The 16,850-nt window shown below is 39.4% G+C and overlaps 1 protein-coding gene across 6 annotated transcripts in view; it reads left to right on the top strand.

Annotated features, from left to right (window-relative positions):
• The window catches only part of THRAP3 (thyroid hormone receptor associated protein 3), a 71,697-nt gene that overhangs the window by 15,338 nt on the left and 39,509 nt on the right, over positions 1–16,850 (top strand). For 4 of the 6 annotated variants that reach the window (XM_061412483.1, XM_061412480.1, XM_061412481.1 and 1 more), the window contains exon 2: positions 11,901–11,988. The exons of the other annotated variants lie outside the window; for them this stretch is intronic. The gene's annotated coding sequence lies outside the window, so the exon portion shown is untranslated. The remainder of the gene's footprint in view (positions 1–11,900; positions 11,989–16,850) is intronic. 6 annotated transcript variants of the gene reach the window in all.

The following is a 16,850-nucleotide window of genomic DNA, read 5'->3' as shown; positions in this document are numbered from 1 at the left end:
AGTAAAACTAAGCAGTTGTGGAAGATACGCTCTGAACGTACCATCCACTTATCCAACTCTAAAATTAAGAGTTTGGGGGGAATTCCTTGGAGGTCCAGTGGTTAGGATTCGGTGCTTTCATTACTGTGGCCCAGGTTCAGTCCCTGGTTGGGGAACTAAGATCTTGAAGCTGCATGGCAGGGCCAAGAAAATTAAAGTTGAATATTTGTTAATTGAAATTTCTTTCAAATAAACCTTCAATGGATTATTTATTTTTTGAAATTTATTTTTGGCTATGGTGGGCCTTAGTTTCTGCTGGGGGTTTTCTGTAGTTGTGTTGAGTGGGGGCTACTCATAGCAGTGGCTTCTCTTGGTGGGGCACAGCCTCTAGGGTGTGGGGGCTCAGTAGTTGTGGCACACGGGCTTAGTCACCCTGCAGCATGTGGAACCTTCCTGGACCAGGTCTGTGTCCCCTGCATTAGCAAGCAAATTCTTAACCATTGGACCACCAGGGAAGTCCAGATTTATTCTTACTTAGCATCCCTCAGGCTTCTAGTAGAGTATGTTTTAGTCGAATAATAAGACTATTTAGGAAAGACAGCTTTCATAAAACACACTGAAATTTTTTTATCTCCCCCCTGCTCCGCGTCCCAGATAATAAGTAAAGTAAGTGAGTTGCTCAGTTTCCAACTCTTTGTGACCTCATGGACTGTAGCCCCCCTGGGCCCCTCTGTCCATGGAATTCTCCAGGCAAGAATATTGGAGTGGGTAGCCATTCTCTTCTCCAGGGGATCTTCCTGACACAGGGATTGAATCCAGGTTGCTTGCGTTTCGGGCAAATTCTTCACTGTCTGAGCCACCAGGGAAGCTCAGATAATAAGTAACTGGGAAGAAAAATAAGAAATTAGAGCAGACAGGATGAAATTTATAGTTTAAGGTTCTTTAACAGATACAGGGTAGCATGATAATGTGAAAAGAACTGGAACATACTGAGAGCCACGGGCCTTTAGCTCTAGTATTGCCTCACCTTCGTGGGCAGATCTCCCTTTTTCTGGGTTTAATTTTCCTCTGTAAAGACTAGGGTTATTGTACTAGATAATGATCTCTATGTGTGCTTCCAGTTCTTAATGCTCTGTGACTCTAAATCTGATACACTCCTAGGTCAGATTGGAGTGGACCATGGTCTCTTAATCACAGGACTCTCGCTCTTTGATTAAATCTAGCTATAGACTGCCTCAGGTACGTGCCCACAAACTACATGGTCTGATGATAATGCTCTCTTCTCTTAGACTCTAAGTCACAATTGTTAACTTTTTTTTTTTTTACAAATAACTGTTTTAGTGATAGTTAGAAATAAGTCATGAAAGTTAAAAACATAGGTTGGAAGTGTTATCAGCACCAGGGTCTTGGCAGAATAATGATAATACTGAGCAGAGGGAAACTGCTCTGTTGTGTTATAAGTACATGAAAGGAAGCAAGTTTTTTGATTTATCTTTGTGCTTTCCACAGCGCCCAGTGAAGGATATTAACAATTACCTATTAAAAAATTATATATTACTATTATTTATATGAGTCCTTGCTGTATTACTATGCAGTGTACTATGATTTAGATGTTTTTCTCATTTAATCACTACAGTAGCTTATGAGATAGTGTTGCTCTTATTTTATAGATCAGGAAACTCAGACTTAAAAAAGTCAAAGTGCTTTAAACTAGTTTTTACAAGACACCAGAGCCTGTGCTCTTTCTTGCCTCAACATGCTGCCTAGCAAAGACAATATCCATCGGGTACACTCAGTGAATGTTAACTCAGTGAAGTGTACTTGTGGAATGTTTTATGTTCATTGTTTTGGATCTTTATATTAGTGTTTTAATTTAGTTTTAATTTGGTTTGTGCTGCATGGCATGCAGAATCTTAGTTTCCCAACCAGGGATTGGACCCATGCCATGTGAGTCCTAACCACTGGATCACCAGTGACTTTCCCCGTTAGTATTTTTAGAGGTGGCAGTGGTAAAGAATCGCCTGCCAGTGCAGGAGATGCAAAATGACCCAAGATGCCAGTTTGATCCCTGAGTTTTTAGAAATATCAGTATTTTTAGAACAGAGTAATAGCCAGTTGTAATAGATCAACTGAGTATCTTACTAGTGAAAGTGAAGTCGCTCAGTCGTGTCCGACTCTTTGGGACCCCATGGACTGTAGCCTACCAGGCTCCTCCGTCCATGGAATTTTCCAGGCAAGAGTACTGGAGTGGGTTGCCATTTCCTTCTCCAGGGGATCTTCCCAACCCAGGGATCGAACCCGGGTCTCCCGCACTGCAGACAGACGCTTTACCATCTGAGCCACCGGAGAAGCCCTTACTAGTAGGACATCCTTAAGGCAAGGCAACATGTATGTGGTTGGTTGTTGTGTTCCAAAACAGAAAAATTAAACCTGAGAGGGGGACTAGAAGTCGAGGATAGAGAGGGTAGAAATTAGGAAGGGGACTTCTTTTCATTATGTATTCTTGTAGAATTTGAAATTTTTACTGTGCATGTATTACTGAAATGAAAAAACTTGGTAAAAAGAAGAATTAAACATGTAGTTTGCTCAGGCAAATGATTCTGCACATTTTCGCCCTTTTAAAAACTGTATTTGCTGCAACATGGATGAACCTTGAAGACACATTAGGTGACATGTTAGATATAAAGGACAGCACTGTGTGATGCCACTTGGATAAGATACCTGGAGTAGTCAGCTTTCACAGAGACAGTGCTGATAGAATGGTGGTGGGGTGTGTTACTTTTTAAGTGGGTACACAGTTTGTTTTGCAAGATGGAAAAGCTCTGGAGATGGACACTGCTGGTGCTCACATAACAATGTGAATGTTCTGAATGCCACAGGTGTGTTTTGTGTCATGTATATTTTACCATAGTAAAAAGCCACATTATATAAATAATATGTACTCATTTATTTGTCATTCAACACTGGGGATACAAAAAGGAATTTAATCAAGTACTTGCCCTCAAGAGTAAAATAGTCTAGTAAGTAGTACATGATTAGTATTATTATTTTTCAAGGAAATAGAGGCTGAAGTTGTAAGGAAATGGTGAAAGCTTATAAAAAGTTATGATAAAGAAGTTCTAGAAAAGTAGATGTTATTTTTCCAACAGTCTTACATGCTGGATAAGCCAGAGGATTCAGAGGAGATATTATTTTGCCCTGAGGCACTTTTGCATAGCCCGAGAACAAGATTTTAAAAACCACCTGTCTGGGTCGGAACTGTCGGGTGCACAGATAGCATGTTGATGACTCTCCGCTCTTGTAAATTGAGAACCTGGGGCACAGGATACTGCTGTCATTCAGGGGTCATGCTCATTCAGCCTGGAATCAAGTATAGGTTTGGGTTTCTTTCCAGAGTGGTCTGTGTCTTTACAAGATTTTGAAGATGTATGTGTCTTATATTCTGAGTCTACCATAAATCCAAATTCTGAATTATCAGGAGAATGTAATTGTTTAACAACCATGTGACTACCCATACCAGCTAGTTGAAGTCTTGTCTATTAACTGTCACCTTGATATTGCCCTGACTAGTATTTTATAATGAGTACTGATGGTGTGCTAATAAGTACTAGTAACTTTATGCATATTAATTTATTCTATTTTTATAACCCCTTATAGTAAGAGAGCTTCCCTTGTGGCTCAGCTGGTAAAGAATCCACCTGCAATGTGGGACCTGGGTTTGATCCCTGGGTTGGGAACATCCCCTGGAGAAGGGAATGGCTACCCGCTCAGTATTCTGGCCTGGAGAATTCCATGGACTGTATAGCCCATGGGGTCGCGAAGAGTCAGACATGACTGAGTGACCTTCACTTCACTTCACTTAGAGTAGGAACCAGCTTTACAGATAACAGAGATGGTGAGATTTAATTAAGAAGCTTATCACGGATCTCAGAGTTACTAGTTGGTTGTGTGAAAATCAGTATCTAGGCAGTCTGGTTTTAGAGCGTGTGTCTTTTATTACTGGATTCCCTGGTGGGTCAGAGTTACAGAGTCTGCCTGCAGTGCGGGAGATCTGAGTTCAATCCCTGGGTTGGGAAGATGGAGAAGAAAATGGCAACCCATTCCAGTATTCTTGCCTGGGAAATCCCATGGACTGAGGAGCCTGGCGGGCTACAGTCCATAGGGTCGCAGAGTCAGACATGACTGAGCGACTTCACTTTCTTTTCTTTTCTTTTGTTATTGGTTGCTGTTGTTGTTCAGTCGTGTCCAGCTCTTTGCCACCCCATCAACTGCAGCACGCCAGGCTTCTCTGTCCTCCAGTATTTCCTGGAATTTGCTTAAATTCATGTCCACTGAGTTTGTTGGTTAGTGCTTTGCAAATTGCTCTAGGTTGATTGATTGCTAATTTTATTTGCATTATTGTATGTTGTTAGACATAGTATTTTAAAAAGTGACATATTCTACCATTTGAGACCTTGTGGTTGTGAGAACTACTGTTTATTAAGGGTTTATTCTTATTTGGGCATTTGCACTAAATGACTGTTAGACAATTAGGTAAATTGAATACAGTTTTTATAATACAGTTGTGTTAGTGAGAAGAATGGATTCTTTTGGGGGGATAGCACTTCCTTTTATTGGGGTCCAAAATTAACCCATCAAAATTGGTGGCAAATGTTCATCTGTAAATGATGAAACATGTAGTGAGAGTTTACATATGTCATCTTTGACAGTTTCTTTTCACAGAGATAGGTCCTGCCAAATACTAATAATAACCTATGAGTATATGATTTTAATTGAGCATATTTTTTACTTGGAAAGCATTTATAGAATTCTGTTAGATAGTTTTCTTGATATTTGCTTTTTAGCCCCCCCCCCCCCATTACACTGCACATTAATCATTTCCAACTGAAGATTAAATGGAAGCATCTCAGTTGCATTTAGGTGGATTTTGAAATACAAATATTTCCTTTGCACTTCCATTAAAGAAATATACTGAAATGTAGCTTGAGCTAAGAAAATAGATCTGCTTCAAATTTGTATGGGAATGAAGATTTTGCTTGTTTTGAGTTTTGCTAGTACAGGAAGTGAAGAAAGTAACATTACTTGTGATTCAAACAAATGTTCAGTGTAATTTGCTGTAGTATGTTTTCCTTTGAAGTGCTGTTTTGTTAATTTTCAAGTGGATTTATTAAGAAATGTTATTAAATTTGCAGCAAAAGTTAATTTCAAAAGCCATTAACTATCCATTAATGGTGTTTAATGGTGATTCTTCAGAAGAATTCACAAAATCAGTTTTGAGCTTAAAAAATTGCAATGAATTTTACTGCTGCTAAGCCATTTAACTGCTGTTTGGTAGGGCAAGTCAGACATCATGTATTTCTGACAGAAATTCATAGAACTGATGATGGTTAAGTCTGCAAAAGTGGACTGAGAGGGAATGAAAGTCACTCTTGTCAATACTGGATCAGTAGCACATGAGAGATTTTTTTGAGTACCTGCTGATGAGCAGTACAGTAAATAAACCATAAGCTTTAAATACTTTATAATCAATATTTCTGTACATCTTAGCATATTCACGTTCAGACTATATTGAATTAATGTTCTCTCAACTTTTTGGAAAGCAATGGCACCCCACTCTAGTACTCTTGCCTGGAAAATCCCATGGACAGAGGGGCCTGGTGGGCTGCAGTCCATGGGGTTTCGAAGAGTCGGACACGACTGAGCGACTTCACTTTCACTTTTCACTTTCATGCATTGGAGAAGGAAATGGCAACCTACTCCAGTGTTCTTGCCTGGAGAATCCCAGGGATGGGGGAGCCTGGCGGGCTGCCGTCTATGGGGTCACACAGAGTCGGACACGACTGAAGCAACTTAGCAGCAACTTTTGGAAAAGATTTTCACCAGAAATTGTTCCATACAGCTGTCCAGTGTTTAGTCGCTTGAAACTCATCACTGACTTCACTAAATCACTGAGTAAGGATCAATAATATCTCCTGAATCATAAAGAGCCATGAAACACCACCAAGAATCATTTGGGTTTTTTGAAAATAAATTTTTATTTTTGAACAGTTTGATTTACAGTCTGGGAAAATAGAGTATGTTCCCATGTATACCCCATTTAACACCTTTTTTCTGTAAACACCTGTTGCCCCTGTTAACACCTACTAACATTAGTGTGGTACATTGCTCGCAACTGATGAACCGATACTGGTACGTTCTTATTAACTGAAGTCCGTACTTGAGTTTTCTTAGTTTTTATCTAATGTACTTTTCCTGTTCCACATTCTCATTTAGGATATACATTAAGTTGTCATGTCTCCTTAGGTTTCTCTTGGCTGTGACAGTTTCTCACACATTTTTTGATTTTTGGTGATCTTAACAGCTTTGAGGATTGCTGGTTAGCAGTATTATAGAATGTCCCTCAGTTTGGATTTGTCTAATGTTTTTCTCATGAGTAGACTAATGTTATGGATTTTGGGGAGAAAGACCAGAGAGGTAAAGTGCCACGTCATATTAAGGAGTACGTGCTATCAATGTGACTTCTTGTTAACCTTAATTATCGGATTAGGTTTCTCAAGTATAAATTACTCCCTTTCCTTCCATAATGTACACCGAAAGAAAATATCTAGACACACTCACCTCCACTTGAGTGGAGAGTTATATTCCACCTCCTTGAGGGTGACTTGAGTATATTAGTATGGATCCATGGGTATTTTTTGTTATAATCCAGTACTTAATTTTGTTACAGTTTTTCTGATTGTTACTATTGAGAGCTCTTTCAGTTGGACAGGAGCGTCCTTTTGACATACCACCTTTATTGTCTGCGGTGTTGCTTTTTTGTTATTGTTCAGCACTTCTTTGTTTTCTGGCACTGTAAGGTACTCCCAAGCTCATGCTGTGTATCCCTTCCCCCAACCCTAGATTCAGCCATTTCTCCAAGGAGTCCTGGTTTCTCTTATTGGAGAATGTATTAGAAATCAAGATCTGGGTCCTGGAGGGTAGTTGCTTCTCAGCTGACAATGCAAGAAATATGTCTATACTAATACATATATTCTGTATACTTATAGAAATATCTGTAAGTATTTGATATTTCTATATATATCAGTTTTTATCTATAAGCATGAATACTGATACCTCCAACTCTAATCCAGTACCTCATTGATCATTCTAATCTTTGCCTCTTTTATGTTTAACCTCCCACTTCCAGCAGTGTGAATCTTGACTGTCACCATCTGCCATGCATTTACTCATTAGTTCCAGTATACATGTATGTAGTAGTTTCAGGATTGTTAACCTGTACCCTTTAACAGCTATGACAAACCTAGACAGTGTATTAAAAAGCAGAGACATTACTTTGCCGACAAAGATCTGTATAGTCAAAGCTATGGTTTTCCCAGTAGTCATGTATGGAAGTGAGAGTTGGACCATAAAGAAAGCTGAGCCCCAAAGAGTTGATGCTTTTTTTTTTTTTTTGAGTTGATGCTTTTGAACTGTGGTGTTGGAGAAGACTCTTGAGGGTCCCTTGGACTGCAAGGAGATCAAACTAGTCAATCCTAAAGGAAATCAGTCCTGAATATTCATTGGAAGGACTGATGCTGAAGCTGAATCTCCAGTATTTTGGCCATCTGATGTGAAGAACTGACTCATCAGTAAAGACCCTGATGCTGGGAAAGATTGAGGGCAGGAGGAGAGAGGGATGACAGAGGATGAAATGGTTGGATGGCATCACTGACTCAATGGACTTGAGTTTGAGCAAGCTCCAGGAGTTGGTGATGGACAGGGAATCCTGGTGCACTGCAGTCTAAGGGGGTTACAAAGAATCACACACGACTGAACAACTAAACTGAACTGAACCTTTTAACAGGAGCTTCCCAGGTGACACTGGTGGCAAAGAACCCGCCTGCCAGTGCAGGAGACAGAAGAGACATGGGTTTGATCCTTGGTTTGGGAAGATTGCCTGGAGGAGGCATGATAACCTACTCCAGTATTCTTGCCTGAAGAATCCCATGGACAGAGGAGCCTGGTGGGCTATGATCCATAGAGTCACAGAGTCAGACACAACTGAAGTGACTTTGCATGCACACATGCACCCTCTAACAACTTGACAACTGGAATAGTTTTAACAGCTAGGATACAGTGGTTATATGGAGTTCTTTTTGCTTTTTATCTTGTTTCTGTTTCCCTTATTTCCATAGTTGCATAGGTGAGCACCTTTCCCCTCCATCTGCCCTATTTTTTAATTGACTACTTATATTGCTCCTGTTGTCCTCAACCCTTCAAACCAAAAGGCTAATAGTCTTTAAGTTCATTTTCTGTAGACACATTTCTTAGGCTGCTGCAGTGAAACATGACTTAATTAACTCACTATAATTAAATGACTTTCCTCCTTATGCTAATAGGTATAATACTCAGAAACTTATTTTGGTTGTATAACCTTTATTTTTTTGATTTTATAAAGATTTTCTGGGACTTCCCTGGTGGTCCAGTGGCTGAGACTCTGAGCTCCCAGTGCAGGGGGCCCAGGTTCAATCCCTGGTCGGGGAGCTAGATCCCACATGCTACAACTAAGACCCAGAGCAACCAAATAAATAAATAAAATTGAAAAAAAAAGATTTTCTGTTGTGATAAGGTACTCTGTTTTAAATTAAAATATTTTTTTCCAGCAATTGGTTTCCTGTGAATTGGGAATATTATGTGAGTACTTAGTTTGGTAATGCCAACTCTTGTATTCTTGGCACAGCTATGATGTCATTTCATAATAAACACAGAGTGTTGCCATCTAATTGTATTTAAAAAAGCACCCACACTCCACACTGTGTCTTAAATGGGTAACATTCAAAGTCCATTTTTCTTTTGTTTTGACATGTGATACATGCTGGTAATTGAATAGTAATAAAATGTGATATGACAGAATACATGGTACTTGAAATGCTTTTTAGGGACAGTTATTTCACCAGAATTTGTAGCGGCGCTAAGTGGTGAGGCCTCTGCTTATAGTCACTTTTGCACCTATTCTGCTGCTGTGTATTATGAAGGATGGATGTGGCTGTGTTCCAGTAAAGCTGTTCATACATACTGAAATTGGAATTTCATAGAATTTTCACATGTCATAAAATACTTTGATATTTTTCTACCATTAAAAAAACCTAGAAATTGGGGAGTTCCCTGGAGGTCCAGTGGTTAAGACTTCATGCTTTCACTGCAGTGGCCTGGGGTTCGATCTCTGGTTGAGCAACAGCATATTAAAAAGCAGAGACATTACTTTACCGACAAAGATCCGTATAGATCTATGATCTGTAAATCTGTATAGATCTAAATGACATATAGATCAAAGCTATGGTTTTTCCTGTAGTCGTGTGGATGTGAGAGTTGGACCATAAAGAAAGCTGAGCCCTGAAGAATTGATGCTTTTGAACTGTGGTGTTGGAGAAGACTCTTGAGAATCCCTTGGACTGCAAGGAGATCCAACCAGTCCATCCTAAAGGAAATTAGTCTTGAATATTCATTGGAAGGACTGAAACTCCAATATTTGGGCCACCTGATGCGAAGAACTGACTCATTAGAAAAGACCCAGATGCTGGGAACGATTGAAGGCAGGAGAAGGGGATGACAGAGGGTGAGGTGGTTGGATGGCATCACTGACTGAATGGACATGAGTTTGAGCAAGCTCCAGGAGTTGGTGATGGACAGGGAAGCCTGGCCTGCTGCATGCAGTCCATGGGGTCGCAGAGAGTCGGACGCGACCGAGCAACTGAACTGAACTGAGCAACTAAGATCCTACAAGAAGTTCTGGCTGCCAAAAAAGAAAATGTAGAAACTGTTCTTAATGAATGTACAAAAACAGGTTGAGCTTTTTGACATCATTTGCTGAACTCCCTAGCATAGAAGACCCTGTATGCTGGACATGGTTGGCAGTATTAGCCTTTCTCTTCAAAACCATTCATAGTAAATTCACCAGTCTTGGATTCAGTCTTGGTGTGCCTGCTTGAAAGCAGAGAAGCTACTTGGAGCAAGACATTGCACAGTTCTCTGTAGTAAAACCCTAAAGGGTTATTTGCCTAGCTGTCATAATCTTATCAGTTCCTAGTATTTTTTTTTTTCTTTAAATTGGGAAGTGGCTAAGATTAAATTTTGTCTACTTTAATTAAAATTGACTACTTTGGGTTAACTTGAATAGAACACAGGGTCCTCTTTTGTTCACTTTTATTCAATTTGCTTTTGAAACTAGAACACATTATTAGAGATGGAGAGAGGAGAGAGAGTGTGTTAACTGGTTAGAATGTAAAGAGGTAGATGTATTGGAATAGTTCTTTAATCAGTGCACTGTAAGCAGTTCCCAGTTTTGTAGGAGTCATCAGGGATTCCCTCAAGCTGACTCTTGTGAGCCCCTGTGCCCCTGCATTTAGAAGCAGGGAAAGAGGTTCCGGTTGATGTAATCTAGGATGAACTCCCAGAATGACCTGCAAGAATATATATAAAAGTATTTTGAAAGAATGAGTTCTCGTAAGTGCTGTGGTTTTGCTGTTTATCAACTAAGTAAATATAGACCAACATTGTCATTAATTTGCTAAATGGCCCGACTGAATAGTAATTTCTTCTGGTAACTCTTATCCTATTAGTTTTAACAGGTTTTTGTTGCCGCTTTGTAATGTTAATTATCTGATAACCTCTGGTACAGGTCAAGAGTTTATTGCTTGTGTATTCAGTTTACTCAGCAGACACATAGCAGTGTTAGGTAATAGACTTTGCAGCCCTGTGAGTATTAACAGACATAATGATATGCTTGTCTAGGGTAACACCAAGAAACAGTACCTGACCCAGCCTAGGTGAGCCCAGGACAGCTTGCTGGGGATAGAGACCCTCCTAAGAATGAGTTTGGTTGAGAGGGTAGGAGGCTCTCGGCTGAGGGCCTGACACCTACTGAGAGACTAGCTTAAGGAAACGCATTCCTTTCTTTCCTAGCTAAATAAGCAAGGCTTCAGCTATGTGCAAACCACAGGTTTCAGAGAGAGCTAAGGTGGGTATCCTTGATTGAATAAATGAATAAGTGAAAAAAGAAAAGGTTAATGTCAAGATTGCATCTTCAGATTATTTAATTCTTGGGTGCCTTCTTACTCTGGGCTTCCCAGGTAGGGCTAGTGGGAAAGAACCTGCCTGCCAGTGCAGGAGATATAAGAGACGTGGGTTCGATCCCTGGGTTGGGAAGATCCCCTGGAGGAGAGCATGGCAGATCACTCTAGTATTCTTGCCTGGAGAATCCCATGGACAGAGGAGCTGACAGGCTATGGTCCATAGGGTCGCAAAGATTCAGACACGACTGAGGCAACTTGGCATGCTTTACAGGATTTTGAATGAATGATAGACTAGGAGTGAGCATGTTAACTACATATTGAGTTTGCTGATGTTGGAACTTTGTTTTTCTGTTTGGTATAATGCTGCATCGCTTTGATACGTGGCCATGTTAATGTTTAGATCAGGAAATACTTAAACACTTGGATCTGAAAGGTTTTCTTGTGCTTTAAGGGATGAGTGTGGGGAGTTGTTTTAACTTGAAGTGTATTTATCAGTAGTTCAGCCTACTTGAAGGTTTTTGTTTAAAGCATCTAATTCTAAAGTTCTTCTCCAAGTTGAATTATGGAGTTGGCAAATTCAGCCTATATAATGCAGGCTGCCAGTGAAAGGTATCAGATTACAAGAGGAAGGTTTTAGCTTTCCCTACTGCAGCCTTACTGTAAGGAGGTGGGGTGAATGAAAATGAGTTTAGGAGACAGACAGAGACCCTCAAGCCAGTATACTTTGAGAGAGAGTCCTGTGTCCACTTGAAATGAAGTTGAGAGCTAAAGGAGAGTTTCTGCTTATAGATTCCAGGCATCTGTATTTCAAGGTGCAGTCTGCGAGGTTTGGCTAGCTATATTATCACTGCTTATTTCTTCTCATTTCAGAGTTGTATTCTGACTTGGTAATTTGGAGAAGCCAGTGGCACTTCATCTGTCTGGGGTGTGCTGCAAGTCAAATCATTGTTCAGATAAGGTAAATGCATGATGGTAAAAGGAACTAATAGTAATTTTTGTGCCTTCTAAAACCAGTCTTATGCTTTTTATCCAGAAGATTCCTTTTGAGTTTTTAAATAACATGTTTATTCACTTGGACGTATTAAAAAAGATCAGCCATAAACTTGACACATATATAGTCACTGTTAATAGTTTGGGGAACAGACTCTTTTTATGCATATGTTACTCGGATATGTGTAATCAAAATTGGAGTTGTGCTTTTTTGTCTGGTTCTTGTTTTAACATTCTGTTTGCAATTTTAAATGACTCACGATATTTTACCATTGATGTTCCATATAATTTATGTAACTAGTTCCTTTTTGGTAAACATTTTAGGCTTTTCTCTCAGGTTTCCATGTCTTAGATAACTATGTGACGAACATGAATAAATTCATGTATATAGTAGATTTCCCCCCATAGTATACTTTGTTTTCTTAGATTTTAAAAAGCATTTTATATATTTTTTTCTCTTTTTGTTTCTCTTTTTTAATTAATACATGTAGGAAAATCCGGTACATAGTTATGTCAGACCCTCAGCTCCACAGGGCCTTTTTGGTTTTTAGTTGCAGCGTGTAAACTCTGAGTTGCAGCATGTGGGATCTAGTTCCCTGATCAGGGATCAAACTCCAGGCCCCTTGCATTGGGAGTGCAGAGGCTTAGCTACTGGCCTACCAGGAAAGTCCCTTCATAAAGCATTTGATGAAAAACAAGCCCTCCCACCCCCTTCCCAGTCCCTCAGATCAGATCAGTTGCTCAGTCGTGTCCGACTCTTTGTGACCCCGTGAATCGCAGCACGCCAGGCCTCCCTGTCCAGCACCAACTCCCGGAGTTCATTGAGACTCACGTCCATCGAGTCAGTGATGCCATCCAGCCATCTCATCCTCTGTCGTTTCCTTCTCCTCCTGCCCCCAATCCCTCCCAGCATCAGAGTCTTTTCCAGTGAGTCAACTCTTCTCATGAGGTGGCCAAAGTACCTAGAAGCAGTCATTTCCAGTTCTTCACCGTTTCTTTGGTATTACCTCTAAATAGCTTGTTTTGCTGCTTATGGATTTTCCAGTTTGGGGTATTATCTATTCCTACCTTGGATAGTGGTAGAATTCTCTGACTTCCTCACACATCCATATTTATTGTCACTCTGACTGTAATGTAATTTTGTTTAGAGAGCAGTATTCACTGTTAATGATATTAAGGTTATGTATAGCTTATTCACAGCTAAATCATGATGTATGCTGTGGTTAATTTTATTTGTACAACTGGTTATTTTCTCTTTTGTTAATATTTATCTTTTTCCGGTCTGTTTTGCTTAGTTTCTGTGTTCTTATTATTAATTTCTTTCTTAAACTCTACCCAGAAGTGTAAATCTTGCTCAGTACTTTAAACATTTTGGTTATATTATCAATTTTATCTTAGAGATATTTTCTAATCTGCTTCATTCTGAGCATGTGCTTTAATTAGGGAGCTGGGATGTTGTTATCCCAACGTCATCCCAGTGATTTTTCCTCCTGGTTTTGTTATCTTTTCCCATGTCCTATCCCTTTCGTTTTTGATACAATCTTATTTTGAAGGAGCACGTCTCCATTAGCTTCCTGAGAAAGGGGTATACAACAGGTAAGTTTTTTGGATATAGCATGTCTTGAAAATGCCTTTATAATGCCCTTATGTTGATTATTACTTTGGCTAGATGTAGATTTCTAGTTTGGAAATAATTTTCCTTCAGAATTTTGAAAATACTGCTCTATTGCCTTTCACGTTCACTGTTGGTGAGATGTCAGTTACATTTGCATATAACCTGTTTGTAAGCTCTGAAACTTCTTTTTTCTAGTATTCCCAATGTTCTGGTTTCATAATGATGTCCTTGGTGTGGCTGTTTTCATCTAATGTGCTGGCCGCTCAAGGGACTGAAACTTTTTTTTTTCCCTCTGCTCATTTTATTGAACAACTGAGTGTATAAAACCAACATAGAGCACATTACTAGAAAAAATATTTTATTTTTCAAATACATAATGGATTCTTTACCCTCAATTACTTCTTTTATCTTTTTATTAAGACTATATATAAATATTAATAATTTCATCTTTTCTCAATGACAATGGTATATTGTGATTATCTTTTAGCAACCAAAGTCTATTTCCAGAGGTTTGAACTTGATAGGAGAAAAACACTGTATCAAGTCCATTGTACCTGATTTGGTGCTGAGGTTGAACTGGTGTAATGGTTTGCTCCAGGATCCAGAGGCTATTGTAAGCTTGAAAGCAAAGTGAAATCCTTAGGTTGACCTTGGCTGCTTAAGGATCCTCTGGATCGGGGTGAGGGGTGCCTGGTTCTGTTTTGCACAGGACGGCTTGTCCTCAGGCTAAGCTGGAATCTCTGGGAAGAGAGAGAGAGAGAGAGAGAGAGTGTGTGTGTGTGTGTGTGTGTGTGTGTGTGTGTGTGTTGCTCAGTCGTGTCTGACTCTTCGCTATCTCATGGGCTGGAGTGTGTGTGTGTGTGTGTGTGTGTTGCTCAGTCGTGTCTGACTCTTCGCTATCTCATGGGCTGGAGTGTGTGTGTGTGTGTGTGTGTTGCTCAGTCGTGTCTGACTCTTCGCTATCTCATGGGCTGTAGCCCACCAGGCTCCTCTGTCCTCTGTGTGTGTGTGTGTGTGTGTGTGTGTGTGTGTGTGTATGTTGCTCAGTCGTGTCTGACTCTTCGCTATCTCATGGGCTGTAGCCCACCAGGCTCCTCTGTCCATGGGTTTCTCTGGGCAGGAATACTGGAGTGGGTTGCCATTTCCTTCTCCAGGACTGAAACTTATGTCACTCAGTTCTGGGATATTTTCCGAAATGATGTCCTTGATTTTTCTCTCCTTTATTTTCTCTACTCTTTTTCTGGAATTAATTGGGTGTTGGATCTTTTGGACTGATTCTCTAATTTTAATTTTTTTTCTACTATTTCCATCTCTGTGTTTTTGTTCTTTGAGAGATTTCCTTGGTTGTGTTTTCTAATATTTGTTGTATTTTTTTCACTTGTGTTCATATATTTTATATGTATACTTACTATTTTTTTTATATTCAGGAAGATTTTTGTTTAGTCAGTCCAGCTTCTTCATATAACTCTGAACAGCATCACTGCCTACAAAATTCCCTTCATACACTTGCAGAAACTTTTGCCTTTCTACAGCTACCAGGAGAAACTGGCAATAAGTAGTTGGTTCTTTAAATTTTCTCATGTGAATCAGGGATTCTGTTTGCAATAAATTACAAACAACTTTTTTCCTCATCTGTCATGTAGGCTTTTAATTTGCTGGCATCATGGATGATAAGTTATTTTTAGGTTTTATTTTAGTGTGATAAGAATACTGAAGATGAAGTCTAACCTCTTAGCAGATTTTTAAGTGTAGAGTAATTTTAGTTTTGTTTATGATAAGAAGGACTCTTAATGTTTTGTATTAACTCTTTGATCAGTTGTCTCTACTATTCATTTATCCTTTTTTATAGTGTTTTGAAAAGTCACCTTTTTGAGAGTGTATTAATAGGGTGTATTTTTAAACTTGGTGTTTTGTTCCATTTATTTGTCTAATTTTGTACAAATACTGATTTTATTATTAGTGCTTTATTTCATCTTAAATAAACCTTTCTTCTCCAGACTCAGCAAGCAAAATATACTTGAAATTTCCATACTTCTTGTTTTTCACTATGTGGAACTATGACAGTTCTTCAAGAGACTTTAGTACTGGCAGCTGGAAAACAAAAACTAGAAGGGCTTAGGTAGGGCCCTTACATAGCAAGCCAGTTGTATACTTTAAAAAATAAACCTACTAGATTTTCCCCTCTAAGATTCTTTTAGAGTCTTTCAAAGCTGCTTTTGAGTTTTTTGAATTCATTCAGTCAGTATATCCTTGAGTGCTTGTTACTGTGCCTATTCTCTATGCTGGGGATAATCAGCAGTGAGCAAGATAGACAGGATTCCTGTTCTTGGGGATCTTACATTCTAGTTTGGGAAGGCAGATAAGATAGTTTCAGGTTTCCTAGTGTTAGGAAAGAAGGACTACAAAATAACAATGACGTGTCATTAGGTAGAATGCTAAGGAAGAGAGACCTTTTTGAGTTGGGTGATAAGCTGAGATCTGAAGGATGAGAGAGGAGCCAGCCATGCTGTAGACTGCAAAGTGTGTTCATGTAGCAAGAACGGCAGGTATAAAGGTGCTGAGACTGTAAATGCCTGTAAGTGTTCAGGAACAGAAATAAGGCCTTTGTAGCTCCAGTATAGTGACTGAATGGGGAGAGAGTGGTTTGAGATGATGTTGAAGAAGTAGGCATAGGGGCCAGATCATTTAGAATCTTGAAATTATGGGAAACTGGAGTTTTCACATATAAATCTGATGAATTCAATTTTGTTCCTTTAAAAATATACAAGATGTTCTAGAAAATAATTAGACCTATTTCTTTATGTAGTTAATAAGCTATTCATTATGAGTTGCACTGGTCACATGTATCTGAACTGAGTTCTTTATTTTTTAAATATTTACTTGGCTTTGCTAGGTCTTAGTTGCAACATGCAGGATCTTTAGTTGTGGCATCTTTAGTTGCAGCATGTGGGATCTAGTTCTCCTGACAAGGAATTGAACCTGATCCCCCTGCATTGGGAGAGTCACCCTGAAGTCTTAGCCTCTGGACCACCAGGGAAGTCCCCTGAACTGAGTTCTGGTTGAGTGTTTGGATCTATCTGGGCTTGGAATAGTTAGGCGGTCTCTAAATTAAGATAACTTTGAATAGTGCCTTAATTCATTTTAGATGAAAGCAGCAGGTTGGGTTCTTGATTTCTTTTGTAGACTGAGGTGACTGGTAAGATCCGGAATGATAG

Source organism: Bos javanicus, chromosome 3 (genome assembly GCF_032452875.1).
Source record: "Bos javanicus breed banteng chromosome 3, ARS-OSU_banteng_1.0, whole genome shotgun sequence".
NCBI lineage: Eukaryota > Metazoa > Chordata > Mammalia > Artiodactyla > Bovidae > Bos > Bos javanicus.
This window is presented reverse-complemented; position numbering and strand designations above follow the sequence as displayed.